We start from the raw sequence: 20,778 nt of genomic DNA, 5'->3' as shown, positions 1-20,778 counted from the left end.
CCATCCAGACACAGAATTTTCTAGTCCGGCGGCTCTCAACTCTAGCTGCATAATACAATCTCCCGGAAACTTTAAAAACATCCTGATGCCCAGGTCACATCCTGACCCATGAAAGCAGAATCTCTGGGGGTGAGACGCAAGCATCAGGATTTTTTCAAGCTTCCCCAGGTTATTTTAACAGGCAGTGGAGGTTGAGAATGAACTTTCCTTTTTTAAGGGACCCAAGCTGGCCCAGCACCTGTCCCTCTGCTACTGCTTGCTCGCACTCTCCACAGGGCAAAGCAGTGTACATAGCCTCCCTGCCCCAGCTCTTAAGAATCCAGGGACTTCCCTGAAGGTCCAGTGGTAAAGAATCCGCTTTACAATGCAGGGGACGTGGGCTCGATCCCTGGTCGGGGAACTAAGATCCCACATGCCACGGGGCCAGTAAGCCCGCGCGCCACAACTACTGAGCTCACACACCTCAACTAGAGCCCGCGTGCCGCAGACTACAGAGCCCACACGCCCTGGAGCCTGCGCACCACAGCTAGAGAAGAGAAAACCCAGAAAACGCGCAGGCCACAACTAGAGAGAAGCCCGCTCGCTACAACAAAGAGCCCAAGTGCCGCAACGAAAGATCCTGCATGCCTCAACGATCCCGTGCGCCACAACTAAGACCCGACGCAGCCAAAAAGGAAGTAAGTAAATAAATAAATAATAGATAAATCTTTTTTTAAAAAAAGAATCTAAAGGCTTGTTACTACATATAGAACGGATAAACAACAAGGTCCTACTGTATAGCACAGGGAACTATATTCAATATCCTGGGATAAACCATGATGGAAAAGAATATGAAAGAGAATGTATGTATGTGTATAACTGAGTCACTTTGCTGGACAGCAGAAATGAACACAACATTGTCAATCAACTATACTTCAATTTAAAAAAATAAATTAAAAAAAGAATCTGAAGGCTTGTTAAATATCCTGTGTCTTCGGCACATTTGCAGCATTTTTAAGAGACTGGATCCAACCAGGTAGGCCTTGGGGAAGCATGGCCCATGGCTGTAAGGATGGGGGGGTCACTCCATTTAGTCATTCGTTCTTCCTGCATATCCAGGGTACCTTCTACCTGGCAGGCAGCTTGCTAAGCGCTTGCAAGTCCTACCAACGGCCAAACTGAGCCGAGCAGTCTTGGAGAGTGACGGCTGGTAGCCAGCTAACAGACCCTCAATACGAGCTTACACTTTAGAGCATCACTGATGGTAGTGGGTTTCCTGGAAGGATGTAGGTGCCCATCCCCCTCTCAGGAGGCCAACTGGCTGGCAACCCTTCGGCTCCAGCCCAGCCGGGAAGGAATCAGGAATCAGGGTGGCTTAATTTCACCGGCTCCCTCTCCCATAATATAAAGGACGCATACAGCGGAGGGCTTTTCTCCCTGGAAGCCTTCCCCATTGCCCTTCCCTTCCCTCTTGAAAACTCACTGTCAGCCTCCCCACTCCCCTGAAATCCCCTCCCTTGCTTAGTTGTCTCAGACAGAGTTCCCCCAAAGCAGACCTTGAGCTGAGGATTCCGGTGCAAGCGACTTCTGAAGGAAGTGCTCCCGGGAGACACTGGTAAGGGGGTGGGGAAGCAGGACAGGGAAGGAGAGGAAGCCAGTCATGTGCTCATGCGTACTCTTGGGCCCAGCTCTGCAGAGGGGAGCTTCAGCCTGACCCTGCTGGACCCAGGGCACCGGAGCTAGCCTCTCCCACTCCCGCGCCGCGCAATCATTGGTGGTTGGCTAAGGACCGCCCTGGGGTGGGATGGGGGATGTAAACTCCCAGGCACTTCCACCCTCCACCTTGGTAGGCAAAGCGGTTCCAGCAGCCCAAGAGCAGGCCTGCCGAGAAGAATCAGAGGTGCAGCCCATTGGGAGCAAAACCAGTAGAAGCTGCGGGGAGGGGCGTGCAGAAATGGTAACGGGGATCGAGGGTAAGGCTGCCAGATTTAGCAAATAAAAATACAGGATGATGGGCTTCCCTGGTGGCGCAGTGGTTGAGAGTCCACCTGCCGATGCAGGGGACACGGGTTCGTGCCCCGGTCCGGGAAGATCCCACATGCCGCGGAGCGGCTGGGCCCGTGAGCCATGGCCGCTGAGCCTGCGCGTCCGGAGCCTGTGCTCCGCAACGGGAGAGGCCGCAGTGGTGGGAGGCCCGCGTACCGCAAAAAAAAAAAAAAAAAAATACAGGATGGCCAGTTACATTTGCATTTCAGATAGGCAATCAATCTTCTTTTTTAGTATAAGTATACCCCCATGCACAGTTTGGGATATACTTACACTGACAAATATTATTTACCTGAAATGCAAATGTACCTGGCCGTCCTTTATATTATCAGGCACCCCAAGTTCAAAGGTGACAGTGTAGGCCTTTGCTGCTCCCGTTAGGTAATTATGCTGCTGTGCACACGTGCCCTGTAGAACCACTGGTATTGCCCTGGGCCACCGCTTATAGTATTTGGGAGTATCGGTCACTATGGTGTGGTTAGGGGCAAAGTTCTAGACTGAAAAGACAGTGGCAAACCAGTATTGTCTCGTTGGCCCCTTTGACACCTCTTCTGCATTACACTAGAGCTGTGAGGCTTACCCAGAGCCCACCCTATCCTAATGACAGGGATAAAACCACGTCCGGGTGCCCAGTCCGTCTGCCTGCCCTGCTCGGAGATCAAGGTGCTAATGGCCGTCTGACAGCCTGGACCTCGAGTCCTAAGCCAGTCTGTCACTTGGTCAGCCCGACCCTTTCATTAAGTATTTTTGCATCCTTTCACCAATCTTTAAGTAAGGAAAAGAAGACACCAATAGTTATGGAAGTTGTCCTGATGGCTGGCAGGTCCTAAAAATAGGTTGGGATGGATTGATCGTGGTTATAACCAGCAGGCCTCACCGTGGGCGCCCCCGGCCCATGCATAATATAAAATATACAAACGGCAGACGGGGAACAAAGCCAAAACTGGGGCTCTTTGCATTGATTTGTGATCAGCTCTTTTGAAATCCCCTGCATTTGGAAGACTGAGAATGAAAATGATCCCGCTTCACAGCCCTGGTCTCTCCCAGGGTCTCGAGAACTCCAGGACTGAGGAGACAGATGCAAGGTATAGGCAATGCTCGAGCCTTTTGCGGTGGCGAAGCAGGGTAAAGGGAGTAGAAGGCAGCAGGCAATTAGATGTTTTTGGGAAATTAAGGTGTGGATCGGTATAGGTGATCACCTTCCAGGAAGTCTCACTCATAATCATTTATTTTAGTGAATTAAGACATGGGAGGGATAGAAAATGCCTCTTGATGGAAAACCTGGGTCACTGGTGACATCGCTGAGCCACTGAATTACCCAACCCTGAGTACTGACTGGGCTTCTTAAAACGAAGAGAATACATTTTTCTTATTATTTAAAAAGAAAAGAAAATGCCTCCTGCATGATTCTAAAGGCTGTTAAAGTCTTGAGGTATTTTTAAAGGGTATTTCCAAGTAGAAACTTTAGGCATTTCATCTCCTAAAGTATAAACACTTGAAAAATCACAGGATGTCACTGGGTTCTAGAATAAATTGGAAAGGAATAGAAATCATTGTCTTAGGCCGAGTTCCCCCTCAGAGCAGACCCTGAGACAAGAATTTGCATGTAAATAGTTTATTTCGGGGACTATCTCGGGAAGCACTGTAGGTGGTAGGGAGGCAAAACAGGGAAGGGAAGATAAGCGACAGCGCATGCATTACTGAGGGGTGGGAACGGGACTGAGTCCCACTGCTGGGAAATGGTGGACAACAGTTCTCAAACTACCTATGGTGAAGGATTGCGGGGTTTGGGTTTTTTTTTTTTTTTTAATCTCCAATGGACCAATACTTTTTCCCCCTGATACTTGAATAGACAATAAAAAGGAATTACTAGAAAAATTTAAAAACATACAAAATACAAACCCCAATTTCTTGAAAAAAAACTTGTGAAACCCATAACTACTCTATGAAATTACTACAGAAGTTTCCAAATGCTTACTGTCAATTTTGGTTCTTTTTGCAAACCAGTGATAGACAGTTTCCAGGCTGGCACCAGTCCAAGGACCACACTTTGTACCTGTGTCTCAGAGTTCACCCATGTGAGGGGCAAGGGAGCTGGGGTATTTATGTAACACTGCATCAGTTGAGGTTTGCTCCCAGGCGACGGTCGGCATCAGTTCTCTCACTGTGTGTGTAGGCGCAACTGGAAGGGCAGGGAGCGAATTAAATGGTAAGGGCCAAAGGGCTATGGGTGGGGCAGCCACAGCATTCAGGATTCATGTGGCAGGAAGGGAGCACGAAGCCATCGGGCCAGCCTCTTCCGCAGGGGATGGACAAACTGGTCCCTGGGCCACTCGTTGCCCCAGTGTAGCACTCAGATGTCATTGAGTAACACCGCTGCCAGGACTAGGGGAGAGGGAAGACCCTCCCCACTTGCCTACCTTGGCATTCTTCTAGACCTCTACTTGCCTAGTCCCTGGCACCAGAGGGACAACAGCCAACCGGGAGACAGGTGGTGTCATCTGCACCAGTGCCAACTCCCACAGGGGTGAGGCCTGGCTAAACTCTCATCTGCCCACTAATCTGCTGGGGAGTGGAGGAAAGGTCCGGGGATTAGCACAAAGCCGGGGCCAGACCGCAGATCTCCTGGCTTGAACCCACCGTGTGACCCTCTGAGGCTCTGTTTCCTTATCCATACAATGGAAATGCTAACCTGTGCCCTACTTACCTCACAGGCCTGTTTTAAGGATCAAGTGAGATAAGTAAGTGAAAGAAGTTTCGGAAAAGTTTAAAGACCTCTCTAGCTGTCCACCCTGAGAACAACTCATTATCTGCAGGTGAGTTGTCCGGCACCCACAGCTCTCAGAAGACAGACCCCCCAACTCAATAATGATTTTAAAAGGTCTCTTAACTTTGTTATACAGCAGAAACTAACACACCATTGTAAAGCAATTATACTCCAATAAAGATGTTAAAAAATAATAATAAAAAAAATAAAAGGTCTCATTCAATTCAACATGGGACTTTGATCTGGACACTGGATCAGAAAACTAATGCTATAAAGCACATCATTGGGAAAATTAGCACTATCTGAATAAGGCCTGTATAGTAAATAATAGTTGTCTCAATGTCAGATTTCCTGAATTTGATCATTGTACTGTGGTTACGTAGGAGAATGCCCATGTTCCTAGGAGGTACATGTGGAAGTATTTAGGATTAAAATATCATGATGGCTGCAATGTATTCTCAGGTGGTTCGGCCATAACAATAATAACAACAGTAATAATAGTAGCAACAATAGCAATGATAATCATGTATGTATGTATGTGTGCGTGTACACGGAGAGAAAGAGATGGGGGGAGAAAAGAAAATGAGGTAAAAAGTTAAGAATTGTTGACTCCTAATGACTTGTGTATATAGGAATTTACAATACTGTTTCTGTAACTTTTCTGTAAGTTTGATTATTTTCAAACGAAAAAGATTTTATTTGTTTATTTATTTTTGGCTGTGTTGGGTCTTCATTGCCGTGCGCAGGCTTCCTCTAGTTGCGGCAAGCCGGGGCTACTCTTCGTTGCAGTGCGCGGGCTTCTCATTGCGGTGGCTTCTCTTGTTGCGGAGCACGGCCTCTAGGCGCACGGGCTTCAGTAGTTGCAGCACGCAGGCTCAGTAGTTGTGGTGCACGGGCTTAGTTGCTCTGAGGTATGTGGGACCTATACATAGATAGATAGATTACCTCCTTCCTCAAAAAAAAAGTCTCTGCGCCTCTGAGCCACTCTAGACATTACACTAACACTGGAAACTTCCTGGTCCCCCATTCAGAGCTTAGTGACTCATAATCAACACAGATTCCTAACAAACTTGGTTATCTGATTTCTCAGCCCAGAATAGAATTAGAAATAAAAAGGTAGAAGGAGGAAATGGCAAGCATAAAGACAACAGAAGAAGTAACAGTTGACATTTGGATATCAAGATACTGGCCCAAAAAAAAAAAAAAAAAAAAACCCGGAAGGTAGACACACAGCTGTGAAACCTCAGTGCTGTAAGGGATGGCATGATGCTAAAGGCTAGAGCTGGAAAGGTCTTGACCTCACAGAACAGGAGGTGAGGGTGTGACTTATCAAAGAACTCACAGCCAGTTAGCAGAGAAACACAAATTCCCTAATATTTTGGGTATTCTCTTTTCTCTGCTCTATGTTGAACCTACATAAGAAGAGGGGTGGTTCAGTATCTCTGTTCAAGAAGAGAGGGAAACACAAACATCAAAAACCGTTGAAGACACTTCATTGCTACTAGAAGTAGTAGCCATGGCAGATACTCTCCAACAGTTTTTTCTCTCCTACTTCTCTGTTCCTGTCAAAGCCTTCCTACCCTAAAAGACTGAAACTACCAGATATTCACTTCCCCAGGCTCCCTTGTGGCTAGATCATGGCCATATAACCCTGGGGTGCCTGAAGGGGAGGCTTTTGGGCAACTTCTGGGACAGATGCTTCTCCCTGGTTGAAAAAGGTATGTAATGAGGAACTCCTCTTTATGCTCTGCCTTGGACATGATTGGGTAAGAATATGATGCCTGGAGCTGTGGCAACCATTTTGTGATCACGAGTAGACATGCTGAAGATTAAAATGCAATATTCTGAGGGTGATGGAGAAGGATGGGAAGATCTTCAGTTTTTAATGACCTGTCTAAAAAGCTGAATTAACCAACCCTGAAACCAGACTTCTTGTTAGACATTCTCATTATTTAAAACACATTTAGTTTGCTAACCTAGTACTTGCAGCCCCAAACATTCTTATATCACACATGTTTTCTGGAAACATCGATTTCCGCAGAGCCCTCTGCAATGCTTTACTGTGGGGAGGAAGGTTGGGAAGACCTAAACAAAATGTGAGAGGTGAGTCCTCTTGAAAACCTGCTTGGAGGGGAAGTAAATAACACTTGGGGTCACCTTAGAAGCATGTCAGCCTAAGCCAACTGCATCATGATTATAAAGAGGGTTTGTTAAAAACACAGATGGCAGGAATTCCCTGGCAGTCCAGTGGTTAGGACTCTGCTCTTTCACTGCCGAGGGCCCAGGTTCAATCCCTGGCTGGGGAACTAAAATCCCACAAGCTGCATGGTGTGCCAAAAAACAAAACAGATGCCAAGTTTCCTTTATTTCTTCAGAATCATAATCCTAGAATCCCCAAGCCATTCATTCTTACCAAAGAATTCATGAGTTCAGTAAAGTCCTTGATGACTTTACATCACGCAGCCTCTGGTCAGTGCCGTCTGGTTGTCTCTCTCCATACTACCTTATTCCTGAAACCAGCTCCCCCTCAGATGCTGCTAGATTCCCCTCTCTTTTCTTGAAGAGTAATTTTCCCACCCAACTCAACTTCTACCCCAAAAGGCTTCCTGAGATAGTTCCACACACATACAGTCTGTTCCCTAAGAAACATGTTAATCGTATACATTTATCCATCTTATTGCACTGGCAAAAATCAGCTGGGATTGTCAAATATGGTTTCTAAGTTTTAAAAAATGCTCTGAATTTTTCAGGAAATAAGGCAAGAGCATACTCACAGAAATTCCCCCGAGGTATCCTGGATGTCATTCTTATTTCTCTCTTGTGGGTGAAATTTGGCCTGTGGTTCTGCTGTGTTTTCCAAATCAGTGACTTTTGGTCTTTCCTAGCCAACCATGTGAGGGAATTCATCTGAAGCCAACTAAGGCCCGCTTCAGGGCATGGGAGAGAGTCGTGCAGGGCTAAATGTGGACAAGACCCATAGAGAAAGGGCATCCAGCCTTCCCACCAGGGACAAGGACTTTGCCGTATCACTTGCTTAATGCTGATTGCCCCAGTTCCCCATGAAAAAGAAAAAGGCAAAAGAGAAGTGTGAGTGGCTCACTTTACACCCTTTCTAATGCCCTTGGATTGCCTTCCACCATTATAGGGCCCAAAAGCTAAAAACTACAACCCCCAGGATCCTCTATGGTCAGGGGTCAGGCGCATGACTTGAGTACCACCGATCAGTCACAGTAAGATCTGGATGCAAATGTGAGCGATACGAGGCATCAGTCTCACACAAAGACATCAGCTCTTCTGGCGAGAATTGTGGCAGAGGCATCCAGTTTGGGACAGCCGAGGTAGAGCTTCTGGCACCCGCTGCTGAGGGTCAAAGGGGCTAAGCTGTAGGCAGAGGGGTCAGGGGTGCTCCAGCTACAACACTCGTTTGCTGTGGTCGGGTGTTTCCTGCTAAGTTGTCCTGTCTGCGTTGCCCTGGATCTGAAGCATCCAAGGCCTGGTCTTTGGACTTCCTAGGGATTCTTTAGCTACTTAGTATCTCATAATAAATCCCTTTCTGCTTAAGCAATTTAGAGTGGACTCTGTGGTTTGCAAGCGAGAATCTTGAGCTATTGGGGGGGGGGCAGTTTAGATATTCTGCCAAATGAAAAAGAGATAAAAGCAATGCCTTTTTTTAAATGCAAGAAATAAGAGCTACAGCACTGCCAGCAGCCCAGAAAACATCCTTGCGCCCATTCCCAATCAATAAACCTCCGAAGGTAACCATTGTTATGATTCTTATCACCATAGATTAGTTTTGCCTGGTTTTGAATTTCATATTAATGGAATAAATCATACATTCTAACCTCTCTTGTGTCTGGCTTCTTTGCTCAGCATTTTTTTAAACTGTGAGATTCATCCCTGGCCCTTCTTTTTCAGTGCTGTGTAGTATTCTACAGTCTATTTCCCCATCCTCATGTTGACAGACATCTGGGTGGTTTCCAGTCTGGGGCCATCATGAATAAAGCCGCTGTGAACGTTCTGTGCACATACCTGAAAGTGGAATTGCTGGGTGGTTGGTTTAGGGCTAGCTTTAGTAGATATTGCTAAACAGCCTTCCAAAGGGGTTGAACCAATTTACATCCCCACCAGCAGTGTATAGGGCAAAAGACTTTGGCAAAGGTCTTTGTCTAATATTAAAATAACCCCAAAGAGTAAGGAAGTTCCTGTCTACCAGGACTGATCAGGGTGCAAGTGAGGCTGATTACTAGAAGTTTGAGGTGAAGGCCTCAAAGAAGTCTATGCCTAGTTCTATTGCAGAGACCCTGGGCTGCAAAGGCTCAGGTGGAAAAATTTCAGACTTCCAGTACCCAGACTCATGGGACAGGCAAGGTGCAATTTCACAGAGAGAGAACAAAGCCCTACAATAAAAACTGTGATCCTAAAACGTCAAGTTCAGGGATGAGCCTGTCGTGGTGGAGTACAAAGGGATTATTTTCCAGTCCTCCCTTCTTATCCCACCAATTCCAGGTTAGAGTTCTTGCTCCCTCGATCATAATTCCCTAGCTACCCCATCCAATCAATCCCTTACTAGAGAAGAAAAATCCCTGGGCGCTCATTTAGGAGTGTAGACACAGAAGTTGTACAGACCTGGGTTTGAATCCCGACCAGGGCCAGAGTTAGGTTGAGGCAAGCAAGGTGACTGGGTGCAGAATTTAAGGACCAGCCCTCTCTTGACCCTGAGAGTGAAGGTTTCCTCACATTTTGTGCCCTGAGTCTTCACTTGCCTCACCCTAGTCCAGACCCTGACCCTGAATGTTACTAGTTATATATCTTGGCCACTGGCTTGAGTTCTCTAAGCCGCAGTTTCTTCATCTGGAAAATGGGAATAAATACCTACTACAGAGGTGCTCATCAAGTGGTAACGCAGTGTTAGATTCATAGCAAATGCTCAGGGACGTTTATCTGTTGTTATACTTCAAACCAAACCAGGTTGATTTTTGCTAACTATGACATCGTTGGAAACTTAGGCGAGCCTGAGCAAAAGTGATTGAAACCCATACCTCTTCCCCGCTCCCACCCCACTTAGCTCTGCTCCGCCTAGTCGCGTGATCATCACATCTAGTCCCATGATGATCCCTTTCCTCAGCATCCCCTGGTCAACTTAGTTTGAGGCTAAATTAAAATTTTGACCTTGGATTGCTTTGGCCATGACGAACACGGTGCAGCCCACCTTCCCAATTCAGAGACTCACCTCTAACACTCTCAAGCTCAGTCAGTCTTGCAGTCTGCTCGGGGCAGCTGGTCTACCAGCCTTGGGTGGGGATAAGGGTCAAACAAATCAATAAGATGACTCCCAAGATTCTATTCATCTGAAAATCCAGAAGGAGACCCACAGAGAGAGACGGATGAACTAATTCAGAGCTCTGGAGACATATTCCAGAATAGACTAGTGTTTTCTCCCCAGACAGTCTTCAAAAGTGAAGTCTCATTCGTTTCCTTTGCAGTACATCACTGAGGTGTGGGTGAATCGGCTTATCATGTTCTTAACATTTTTCTCCCCTTTTCCAGCCCAGAGCATAGGGGAGACGAGAGCAGTGTCTTTCCACAAACTTGGAGACCTCCCCACCCACCATCGTGCATTCATGGCATTTATGTGATATCAGCAAAATGCATGATGTGAGTTAGAATTTTTTTCATTTTCATATGGAGAACTTGAAACATACAAAAATAGATAGAATCATAGAGGAAACCCCCAGGTACCCGTCGCCCAACTCCAACAATTACTAATTCACGATCAATCTTCTTTCACACTCTCATCCACTTCTCCTGTCCCTGTGTTATTTTAAAGCAAATCCCAGACATCATATCATTTCATCCATCAATATTTTAGCACACATCACTAAAGATAAGGGCTCTCTGTTTAACATAGCCATCATTCCATTATCACACCCCCAAATTAACAAAAATTCCTCAATGCCGTCAAATACGCAGTGTTCAAGTCTCCAGTTGTCTCAGAAATGTCATAAAAATAATCATGACACATTGTTTTGAATCCAGATCTAAATAGGCTTGGGACTTTTAATTCATCTTTACTGTTATACTTTTCTCCTCTCGTGGCCACCTCTCTGGGGACGATTACATCATAGTTCTAAAATTCCTGCCCCAAATGTGCACATAGCTCACTTTGCTGATACCACATAAATTCCATGAATACATGATGGAGGAATCGGGAGGGGCTTAACACAGACTCCTAATTGTAGCCCATCAGACTGCTATGTGCTGGGGCTCAAACTGTCGACACATCATAAATTCACAGAATTCTCAGCAGGGGGTGGGGGGCTGGGACCCTTTTGATTGCAACCTCTCAGGGAACATTGTGTTCCCGTGTTCCCTCCGCTTTGCTAATTCAGCATCCATTCTGCCAGCCCAGGGAGGGCTGGGGGACAGATTGGTTTCCAGAATGGACTGTCTCTGCCTCCAAAGTGGTTTGGCTGGCTCCCTCAGCCCCCAGAGAGCTCCTGACCTCCCCCAGACGCCCCTGCTCAACCAGCCCAATCATCAGACCTTCACGCACATGGTTGACTGCTCCGTGACGGTCAGCCAAGGCCACTGGCGTTGCCTTGAGGGCTCAGGCAACCACCTTGATGGGGAATGTGTTGAGGGGTGCCAGGGCATGGGAGTGGGGGGTGTCTCTGGTGCTGCAGCAGCCCCAAGGAGGTACTGTGACTGCACCAAAGACTCCCTTCCATGTGTCTCCCCGTACCCAATCCTAGTCACCACCGCACCTGCCCTTCCTGAGTGCATTCCAGGCAACTGCCCCCTTCTAGATTCCGGACCGCCCCCAGAAACGGATACGCCAGCCAAAGCTTTGCCTCTCAAAATATGGTCCGTGGACCAGCAGCGGTGACTTGCTCGTTGAAAATGCAGAATCTCAGGCCTCACCCCAAGCCAACTGAGTCAGAATCTATACGTGGGCAAGATCCCCAGGGGCTTCGTGTGCATGTTCAAGTTTAAGAAGCGTGGGACCAAGGCCAAGTTCCTGAGGAAAGGATGGCAGGGCCAGGGAGCTTGAGAGCTGGGACGGTTTTCCTACACGTCCACGTGTTTCGCCAGCGCTTCCCGTGAGGGGCCGCTGCTCCTTTAAACCTTGTAATCAGGACTAATGGGTCTCAGAATGGAAGATGAGGTTCTTCTCCGCCTGTGCCCTAGGGCACAGTCCCCGGCCCCCTCTCCCGACGCATACCTGCGCCCTCGGAGACCTCTGTTCTGGGAGAACTTGTTTTTAAATGAGAGTCAATGGACCAGGTCGGGAAGCTGTCAGAGGCAGGAATTTCTGGTGCTCGTGACTGTTATAATTAAAATCATCCAAGTTGACTAAATTGGCCGAAAAGGAACCAGGCCCACATGACTGCTGTTCAAAGGGGAACAAAATAGCTCCTAATTTGTTAATTAAAAATATAAATGCACTCCACACGGAATGGCTGTGCGTTAAATTCTATTCAGATTCCATTAGAAAACAAATAAACTCTGTGCCCTGATTAGAGGGACCCGGTTCCCCCATATCTGTGTGGATTTGGCCGGGCTTTTTTCAGAGAACACGTTTACAGCTTGCAAGACCTTGCAAGGCACTCAAATTCCTGGGGAGACTTCCCTAGTAAATCAATCTGGTAATTAGAAAAACTCACCAATAGATTAGATCTGCTCTCTGTTTCTTCATCATACTGATGAGACGGGTTCAAAGAACGTGTATTTCCTGAGAGATGGGTGAGGCATTCCCTACCTGCTCGGAAATTCATGCACTATGGAAACGGACGGCTTCGAGGCAGGAGGGAAAGCAGACACAGAAAAAATACGGCCGAGTTATTTTCTGGATGGGGGTAGAAGCCACACCTGCCTTCTGCTCAGCCTGGCCCTCTCTGCCCGCCGCTTTGAATCCCCAGCCCCAAGCACCCGTGGGTCGGGCAGCTGAGTCTCAGTTTCTGAGAATCAAAGTTGGGTTACATGCTGTCCGCGGGTCCTGCCAGCATCATCGAGGTCCTGCCACTCTTCAGGCCCTGAGTGTCCCTGAGGCTGCCTGGCTCAAGCTCTCCACCGCTGAACAGCGAGCGATTCTCCATTCTCAAGCCCAGCCCACTGGGGCCCAGCGCTCCCAGGCAGTTTCAGGATCGCTTATAGCCTGAGGCCGGCTTTGCAAGGCTCTCTCCCGAGGAGCGAGGTTAATCTCTTCTGCCTCCAAGGGGTTCGTGCTTTCCTGAGCCCAAGGTTTTCTCCGGCAAACACCAGAGCCCTGCTGGCATACTCGCCGCGCCATCACCGCACTGCCTCCTTCCCCTCCTTCAGTGGCTAGATTCTGCTCTTCACGCTGCCCGCCTCCCAGCCTTTTTTCCTGTCTTAGGGCTATGGAGGCAACGCTGGGGACCCAACCCAAAATGGAAACCTGAGCTGAGCAGAGGCAACGTGTCCCGGCAGCCTGGACGGACACACCACGCTGTGTTCGAGCCTTTGGGCCGCCGTAGCCACTAAAGGCATTTATAATGGGACAGCTCACCAAGCCCTCAAAAAGTGAGTAAGTGCACAGGGCCTTTGATCTCACTCCCCACCCCTGGCCGTGGGTCCATCACGCCCTCTCAGGGTGGATGCAGCCGACCCAGGGCAAGACCGGCCTCTGAGGGCCTCCGGAACAGCAGGTCGGCATCTGCTGGGAGCATTTTTCTAAAACAGCAACAGCTCAGGGATGTGTCACGAAGGATTTATTTCACAGACTCGTTGGGGTTCTTTCAGGGCGTGGAAGCTGTGGCTTTGCCTTGCTTGGGATGAATTATTTTAACACCATTTCAAATGGGTTGTCAGGAAAAGGTGCTGTCCATAGGTCTGCTCTTTTCCACCGAGAGGGACGCTGGGGCACAGAGAGGTCAAGGAAGGGCACACACTTGGAGTCAGGCTGACTGGGTTCAGATCGCAGCTTCACCACTGCCCCTGGCCGTGACCCTGGGCAAGTAGCTAACGTGGCAGATGCCGCCGATGTCCTGCTTGTGTGCACCCGGCACTCACTATCCCCAGGCAAGCTGGTAGCTGCTTACTTGCAGGAACCTGCGAGAAGCCTAAGGGCTTTCTCTGGCTGCAGGAGCAAATGCCACTTTCCACAGGGCAGGACTGAGGTGCCAAAGAAACTGAGAGTCCCCGGAGCGGTCTTCAGCCAACGAGGTCAGGAGTTAGAAAACAAATCCCCCGGCTCCCTTGCCTCTGGGTGAAACACCTCTGAGGTGTGTTCTACGGTCTCCCAGAGTTCCCCAGGAGGACTGGGTCCCAGTTGCCCACGGCACTCACCTGCCCATTACTGGCTCCCCGCCTCCACTTCCCTCTGGTGCCTTCTGGAAGCACCATTTTTATTCACCAGTGGTGCTGCAATCTCAGCTTAGGGTCTGATTCGGGGAGAAACCCCACCTAAATCACTTAACTTTCAAGTTTACCTACCTGTACAACTGGAGCAATAACAGAAACTTCCTCGGCGAAATCATGATGAGGATTGAAAGGGAGGAGGTTCGCGAAGCACTCAGCGCGTGCTTGGCGCCTAGGAAGCGCTCTGTAAGTTTGAGAAATTAACATTATTAGCTAAGAGACTTAATAACCTAAGATTTCTCCTTTCCATTCTCAAAATCCTCCCTTCACAGTCCTCGTCAACTCAGTTCCTCAACAACTCCATTCCTGGGGCTTGTTTGTTCATTTGTTCTTACTTAACGCGAAAACACAAAAATAGATGTTAGGGGCTTTGAAGACATCATAGTGTCCAGCCCCTTCTACGGCTTGGCCTTTGGAGGGGCCGTTTTTCTATCTCAGCTAATGAGATGGGAGGTCCCTAGGTGCTATAGCACGTGTGTACACACACACACACACACATACACACACACACACACAAAACCAGAGCTCTGTTTCTCCCAACCATTGACCCTTGAGGGTGAGACACAGGTCATCCACCCCAGTGGAGCTCTTGTCACTTATCCTCATTCATGTTCTTGTTAGCGCTCGCTTTGGAGGATGTTTAGTTATCTATTGCTGCATAACAAATCATCCCCAAACTTAGTGGTTTAAAACAACCAAATTGATTATTTCTCTCAGGAGTCTTGACTGGGCGGACCTTCTGTTAGCTGAGGTTACTCATGCAGCTGCAGACATGTGGAGGTTTCACCAGGGCTCGCAATGCCCAAGATGGCCCCACTCACAGTCGTATTCGTTGTCACTGGCTGATAGCAGGGTTGCCATGGTTCTCTTCCACGTGCCCTCTCCACACACTGGCTTGGGCTTCCTCACAACATGGCTACTGAGTACCAAATGGGAGCATTCCAAGGGGACAAACTCCAATGTAGAAGTACTTATTAAGCCTCTGCTTGCATGATGCTTGCTAATGTCCCTCTGGCCAAAGCAAGTCACATGGATAAGTCTGCAGCACTGGTATGGCAAAGGACTACACCAGGACATGAATACCGGAAGCTATGATTCATTGGGGGCTACCAATGGAACAGGGCACCACAGGGGGCTCCAACACTGCAAGGCCTCCTTAATTAACCACGCACACAGCATCAACCTCCCAGGATATATCATCAAACAACCAGGGGTGTTCCATTATCATCTCCCTGTGTACCTTTACCCTGATGGGGCTGACCCACTCGGCCACACACATTAGGCAAAAAAGCCTTGAGTTACTGGATCGATTAGGATTCCTTTGGTTGAAAAGTCATAGAAACTCAATTCAAACTATCTTAGAACAGTGAGTTTATTGCTTCATGTAACTAAAAAGTCCAGAGGTAGTTAGTTTCAGGTGTGGCTGGATCTAGGTGTTCAAATGACATCATTAGTACTCATTCTCTATGTTCCCATTTATTGGTTCTGCCCCTCTTTGCGTTGACTTCATCGTCAAGACAGCTTCTCTGGAGTGGTGGTAAAGACACCCCACTGGCAGCTCCAGGCTTACATCCTACTGCTTTAGAAACTGCAGCAGAAAGAGAGCTTCTCTTTTTGAATAGTTCCAGCCAATGTCTCACAATTAGGTCTCATTGGCCAGGCTTGTGTTTCATGGCTCTGTGCATAAGTCACTGTGTGGCTAGTGGTTGGCTTCTGTTAATGGGTCAAACCTGGGACGTGTGCTTGCCCCTAGAGCTAAGGGTGTGAGCGGCTGCCCCAGCAAACCTCATGCCCTGAAATGGGAGAGAGTCAGGATTCTCCAGAGAAACAGAACCAATATGTGTGTGTGTATATATAGAAAGAGAGAGATTTATTTTAAGGAATTGGCTCATACGATTAGGGAGGCTGGCAAATCCAAAATCTGCAGGGTGGGCCAGCAGGCTGGAGACCCACAAAGAGCTAATGGTGCAGTTCAAGTCCAAAGGCCATCTGCTGGGACAATTCGTCTTGCTCAGGAGAAGCCAGTCTTTTGTTCCACTCAGACCTTAACTGATAGGATGAGGCCCACCTACATTAGGGAGAGCCGTCTGCATTATTCAAAGTCCACCAATTTAAATGTCAATCTTCTTCCAAAACACCAGAATAATGTTTGACCACATATGTGGGCACACCGTGACCCAGCCACATTGACGCCTACAATTAACTGTCACAGTTAATTTCTCAAATGATGCTGTTACCAGATACAGGGGAGACAAAAACACAAACATCCACTAGAGTTACAAAATAAGTAGTGAAGCTCAGCTAAACCAACTTGCGGGTGTCTGGGGGATGGTTACCCGGATCTCGCCCTGGCTGCCCCTCTAGGTGCTCCCTCCTGCTGCATGTTTTCGACCATTTTGGTGCTCGGAAGGAGTCTTCTTACAGGGGAAGATGCAAGAGGCAAAGCTCGAGTCAGTAAGTTTTCTTATTTGCTAATAAACTGATTCCAAGTTCCATAAAGTAGAAGGTAAACAACTATATCAAATAAATAGTGCACAATGTTTTCTTATAATAATTATTATCGGCATCATCTGGTGATTATGAGTGTGTCATCTACTCATTTCTGAGACCACTAGTTATCGAGAATTAATTATTTCCAGCATGACACATGCCCTCTCTCTAAAGATGGAGACGAGTAGAATGAATCCATACGAAAGGATGGTTGCTAAGAAGTGGGGGGAATTGCCCGCTGACCACAGGAAACTGGTGGCCACAAGTTCTGTGAACAGTTGTCACAAATGCTAAGTAGGGACTGCAGTGCATTGGTACCCAGCGGGCAATCCCAGGAAGTCAAGGACGGGGCATCTTTCTTCAGGGGACACTGGACCAATAGCCCTTTGGAGCAGGCTAGGAGATGAGGAGAAATGGAAGCAAAGAGGAAGTGAGTTTATCACAAACTCATCAAAAAGTGAGGGGCCCAGGGCACTGTTAGCAAAAGAGAGCTAAGACCTTGACTCCAGGGGGAGCTCTGAAACTAGAATGACCTTCCAAGTTGTCCCTCATTGGGCCGAAATGGCCAGGCTTTTACAGTATCACATTGATTAGTCATTGGACACGAGCTGCCCCAGGAAGAGGTGTGACCGAGGGTCCTTCCCTCTGAGGCAGCCCCTGAAGATACAGAAGACTCAGTACCACTCTCAGCAGCAGCTGGGTCAATCAGCCCTTCACTAAAGGGGCCCCGAGACGTGCATCACAGTGCCCACCCCAAATGCTGTCATTTGCACCAATCCTCATGGAAGATATTAGATATGTAATGAAAACAGGGCTTGTTACTGCATCTTACATGCCACCGATGTCTCCATCGGTGACACCTTAACCTTTAGGAAAAGTGGTTGTAACAGAATGTCCTGTTGGAGATTAAACTTGAATTTTCACCTTTACTGTGTTTAGAGCAGGACAAGGGAATCTCTCGGGCTCCCTTTGGGAGTGTGAGTCAGCGCTGAGGCATGACGTCCCACCAGGCTGGGTAATAAGTGGCCTTTTGTGTTTAAGGATAAAAAGTGGGGAGCCACCAGGCCCATGTGGGCCTCCCTGAAGCCCGCGTATAAAGGGATTTTTGTGATTTAAAGGTCTGGACCCAGTTGTAGATAATCAAACTCAATTGCCTGAAAAAGACGGCAAGATCAGCTCACTGGGGTCAGAGGCAGTAAAGAAGGGGTGTCTGGCCTGAGGAGCAATAAGGAGGGCAAGGGAATGGCCAGGGAGGGGACTTCGGGGCCCCAAACCTAGCGGAGGAGCCTGCCCTAGCTTGTCTAAGGGTTGGTTTGTGGTCCAGGAGACTGGGATGCCGGCAGACTACCCAGAACAGCGGCTGTGTTCCCCTAACATTCGGGAGACTCAGGGAGGCAGGCCATTAACCCACCTGGATCCTACCCATTTCTGTGCATTGGAAAAGAGTTCAGTACGCTCCCTAATCTTCAGTGCTCTGGGAGTCGGGGGCCTGCTGCACCTCTGTCTCGGTGCCTGAGCCCTGATTGCAGCCCACCCCTCTCTGCTCCAAGAGAAGGTCCAAATTCCTAGTGCGGGAGGGATTTGGGATAACTTACCTGCCCCCCAAATACTCTTCTGTTCTTCTGCCCAGTTTTACCCACAGATCTTTTCACAGGAGATGATTCTTTTATTCTACAACACAGAGATGAAGCTTGAATTGCAAATAATCCCAGGGGAGGCAACTCCTTTATCTGAATTCACACTAAGGTGTAAAGGACAGTGAAAAGAAGAGGGTCTAAAGGAAAAAAGATGTTACGCTGATGGGGGAGGGGGACAATAGTAAATAGTAACGGTGAAAAGGCAGAAGGAGCCCAAGAGCAAGAGGTGGTGTATTAAAGACTTTATAACTTTGCTTAGGCCACCCTGATGGATACACATAGGTATGGGCTGCTATGACTTTGTTGGCCTAGATTCATGGTTTTCAACCTTTGGCTGCACCTTGGAATCCCCCAGGGAGCTTTGAAAAATTACCAATACCTGGGCCCCACCCCAGACCAATTCAATCAGAATCTCTGGGAGTGATGCCTGAGGATAGGGATATTTTAAAACTCCCCAATCATTCTAAAGAACAAGCAGGGTTAATGTATTAGCCAGCTATCATCATGATACTCCTGCATAACAAACAAACCCCCCGAAGCCGAGTCACCTAGAAGTAAACATCTGCTTTTCTCACTCGTAGATCTGCAGGTCAGCTACAATTTAGCTGATTTCAGCTGGACTCGGTTGGATTCAACTTCAGATTATAAATTGGATTCAGGTCTGCTGTGCTTGTCTCATCCGGAGACAAATGGCGATGCAGGATAAATTCTCCCCACAGGATAGCTGGAACATAAGAAGCCAAGCAAAATCATACAACGATGGATCCATCAGATGTCCAGACTCACAGAACGTACAACACCGAGAGTGAACCTTAATGTAAACTATGGACTTTGGGTGATGATGACGTACTGATGTAGGTTCATTGATTATAACAAACGTACCACTCTGGTGGGGGATGTCAATCATGGGGGAGGCTGTGTGTTGGGGGCTGCAGGGGGGTATATGGGAAATCTCTGTGCCTTCCTATCAATTGTGCTATAAACTTGAAACTGTTCTAAAAAATAAAACCTATTCATAGAAAAAAAAAAGCGAAAAAAAGCTTAATCAAAGCCAAATATGTGATGAATACTCCAGATACATGTCCGTGTGTGTGACTGGGTGTTACTAAAGGTGACTCAGGGGCCTGGGGCTGGGACATGAGCGAGGATCTCCCAGCCTGCTGTGGCCTATAAGGCCGGTGTGGGTCCTCCCTGAAGCAGCAAACTCTGTGGAGACATCTGTGATGGACTCTATGAAGCACCCCCCAGATATCCCCTTCCCAGCTGAGGCTCGCATTCTCCCAGCTGTTGGGGTGTCAGCTGCTGAAGACCCTCAGCTGAGTCCCCTCTTGGAAGTCGCCCGGCCAACGGAGTTGGTTTCACCCAAGGTCACTGACCCCTCCCCATGTGTACCCAGCTACAAATGACCAGTCCATGCTGGGGTACATAGTCCCTGCCTTCTCACTTCAATTTCAGAACAACTCTGCAGGGCTCTCCTGGTTCCAGAGCTGCCCGTGGGATCAGCTGAGCCTCTGGTGCGATCCCGTCGCACGCAATTCAGTTTCTCCTCTGCCCCATCCTACCGCCTGTGCTCCCTTACGGATGCTGTTCCCGAGGGCACTCCTCCATCAGCTCGGCACATGCAAATCTCCAACCAGAGGCTTCTTCCTGGGGAACTCGGCCTGGACAGCACCCCGGAAGGAACAGTCACCGGGTTCTCACGAGATCAGACAGAGGGCACATTCACCTACATCAGAGCCCTTGGAAGCCCTGAGAACTGTCCCCATAGGTCTCTGGTTTGTGCAGTGCAGCAGTATACTGTGTGGCATCAGATGCGAGACTTGGTCAGAATAAGCAGAGTCTTCAATAGAAAGACTCCAGCTGTAGCTAAAGGTAGAGCCTCCAGGACGCCGCCTCCCTGCTGTTTGTGCTGAGAGCATGCGTGCGTGTATCTGTGTGATTGGAGTGAATAAATGTTTAAATCAGTGTGTCGGTTATCATTAGAGTGACTCTCCCTTCTTCCCCGAGGAATGCACTTCCCCCTCCCAAACACACCTGGCACTTGATCCCCAGCCTTGTGAGTCGTACTCACCATCCAGTCCCCCATCTTGAGCTCCTCAAGGACATCTGCTCAGTGCTGGTCACACAAGGAGTGATCAAAAACAGAATGAATGAATGAAAAACTAGACTGGGCGAGAAGTGGTTCATTCTGGCTATGCCACCAGAGAAAGCACCCTAACTGTGTCTCAGGGAGTCCGGCCCCCATAGAGCTTTCCTGGAGCTGTAAGATCCCCAGCATGCAGAAAGAAAACAGACCCACCCGACCTCCCTCCCCACCCACCCACCCACCCAGAGCACAGCTAGTGACCCTCCGGGCAAAGTATCTGACTTCCCAGCACCTGGGAAAAAGCCTGGAGCACAGCTGCCCGCACCGTCCCCAGACCTCCCTCCCCACCCCTCGCCCTTGTTGCACAGGGCCTGCCTGCAGGGCCAGCCGTGGAG

General features: G+C 48.4%; 1 long non-coding RNA gene across 1 annotated transcript; it reads left to right on the top strand.

Moving 5' to 3' along the window:
- Positions 1-227: 227 nt before the first annotated feature.
- On the top strand, positions 228-19,165 carry LOC132594531 (uncharacterized). The gene is made up of 3 exons (XR_009560739.1): positions 228-677; positions 4,740-4,841; positions 18,879-19,165. It is a non-coding gene; the product is annotated as an uncharacterized lncRNA (long non-coding RNA).
- Positions 19,166-20,778: the final 1,613 nt, after the last annotated feature.

The sequence above is a fragment of the Globicephala melas genome, chromosome X (assembly GCF_963455315.2).
Source record: "Globicephala melas chromosome X, mGloMel1.2, whole genome shotgun sequence".
Taxonomy (NCBI): domain Eukaryota; kingdom Metazoa; phylum Chordata; class Mammalia; order Artiodactyla; family Delphinidae; genus Globicephala; species Globicephala melas.
This window is presented reverse-complemented; position numbering and strand designations above follow the sequence as displayed.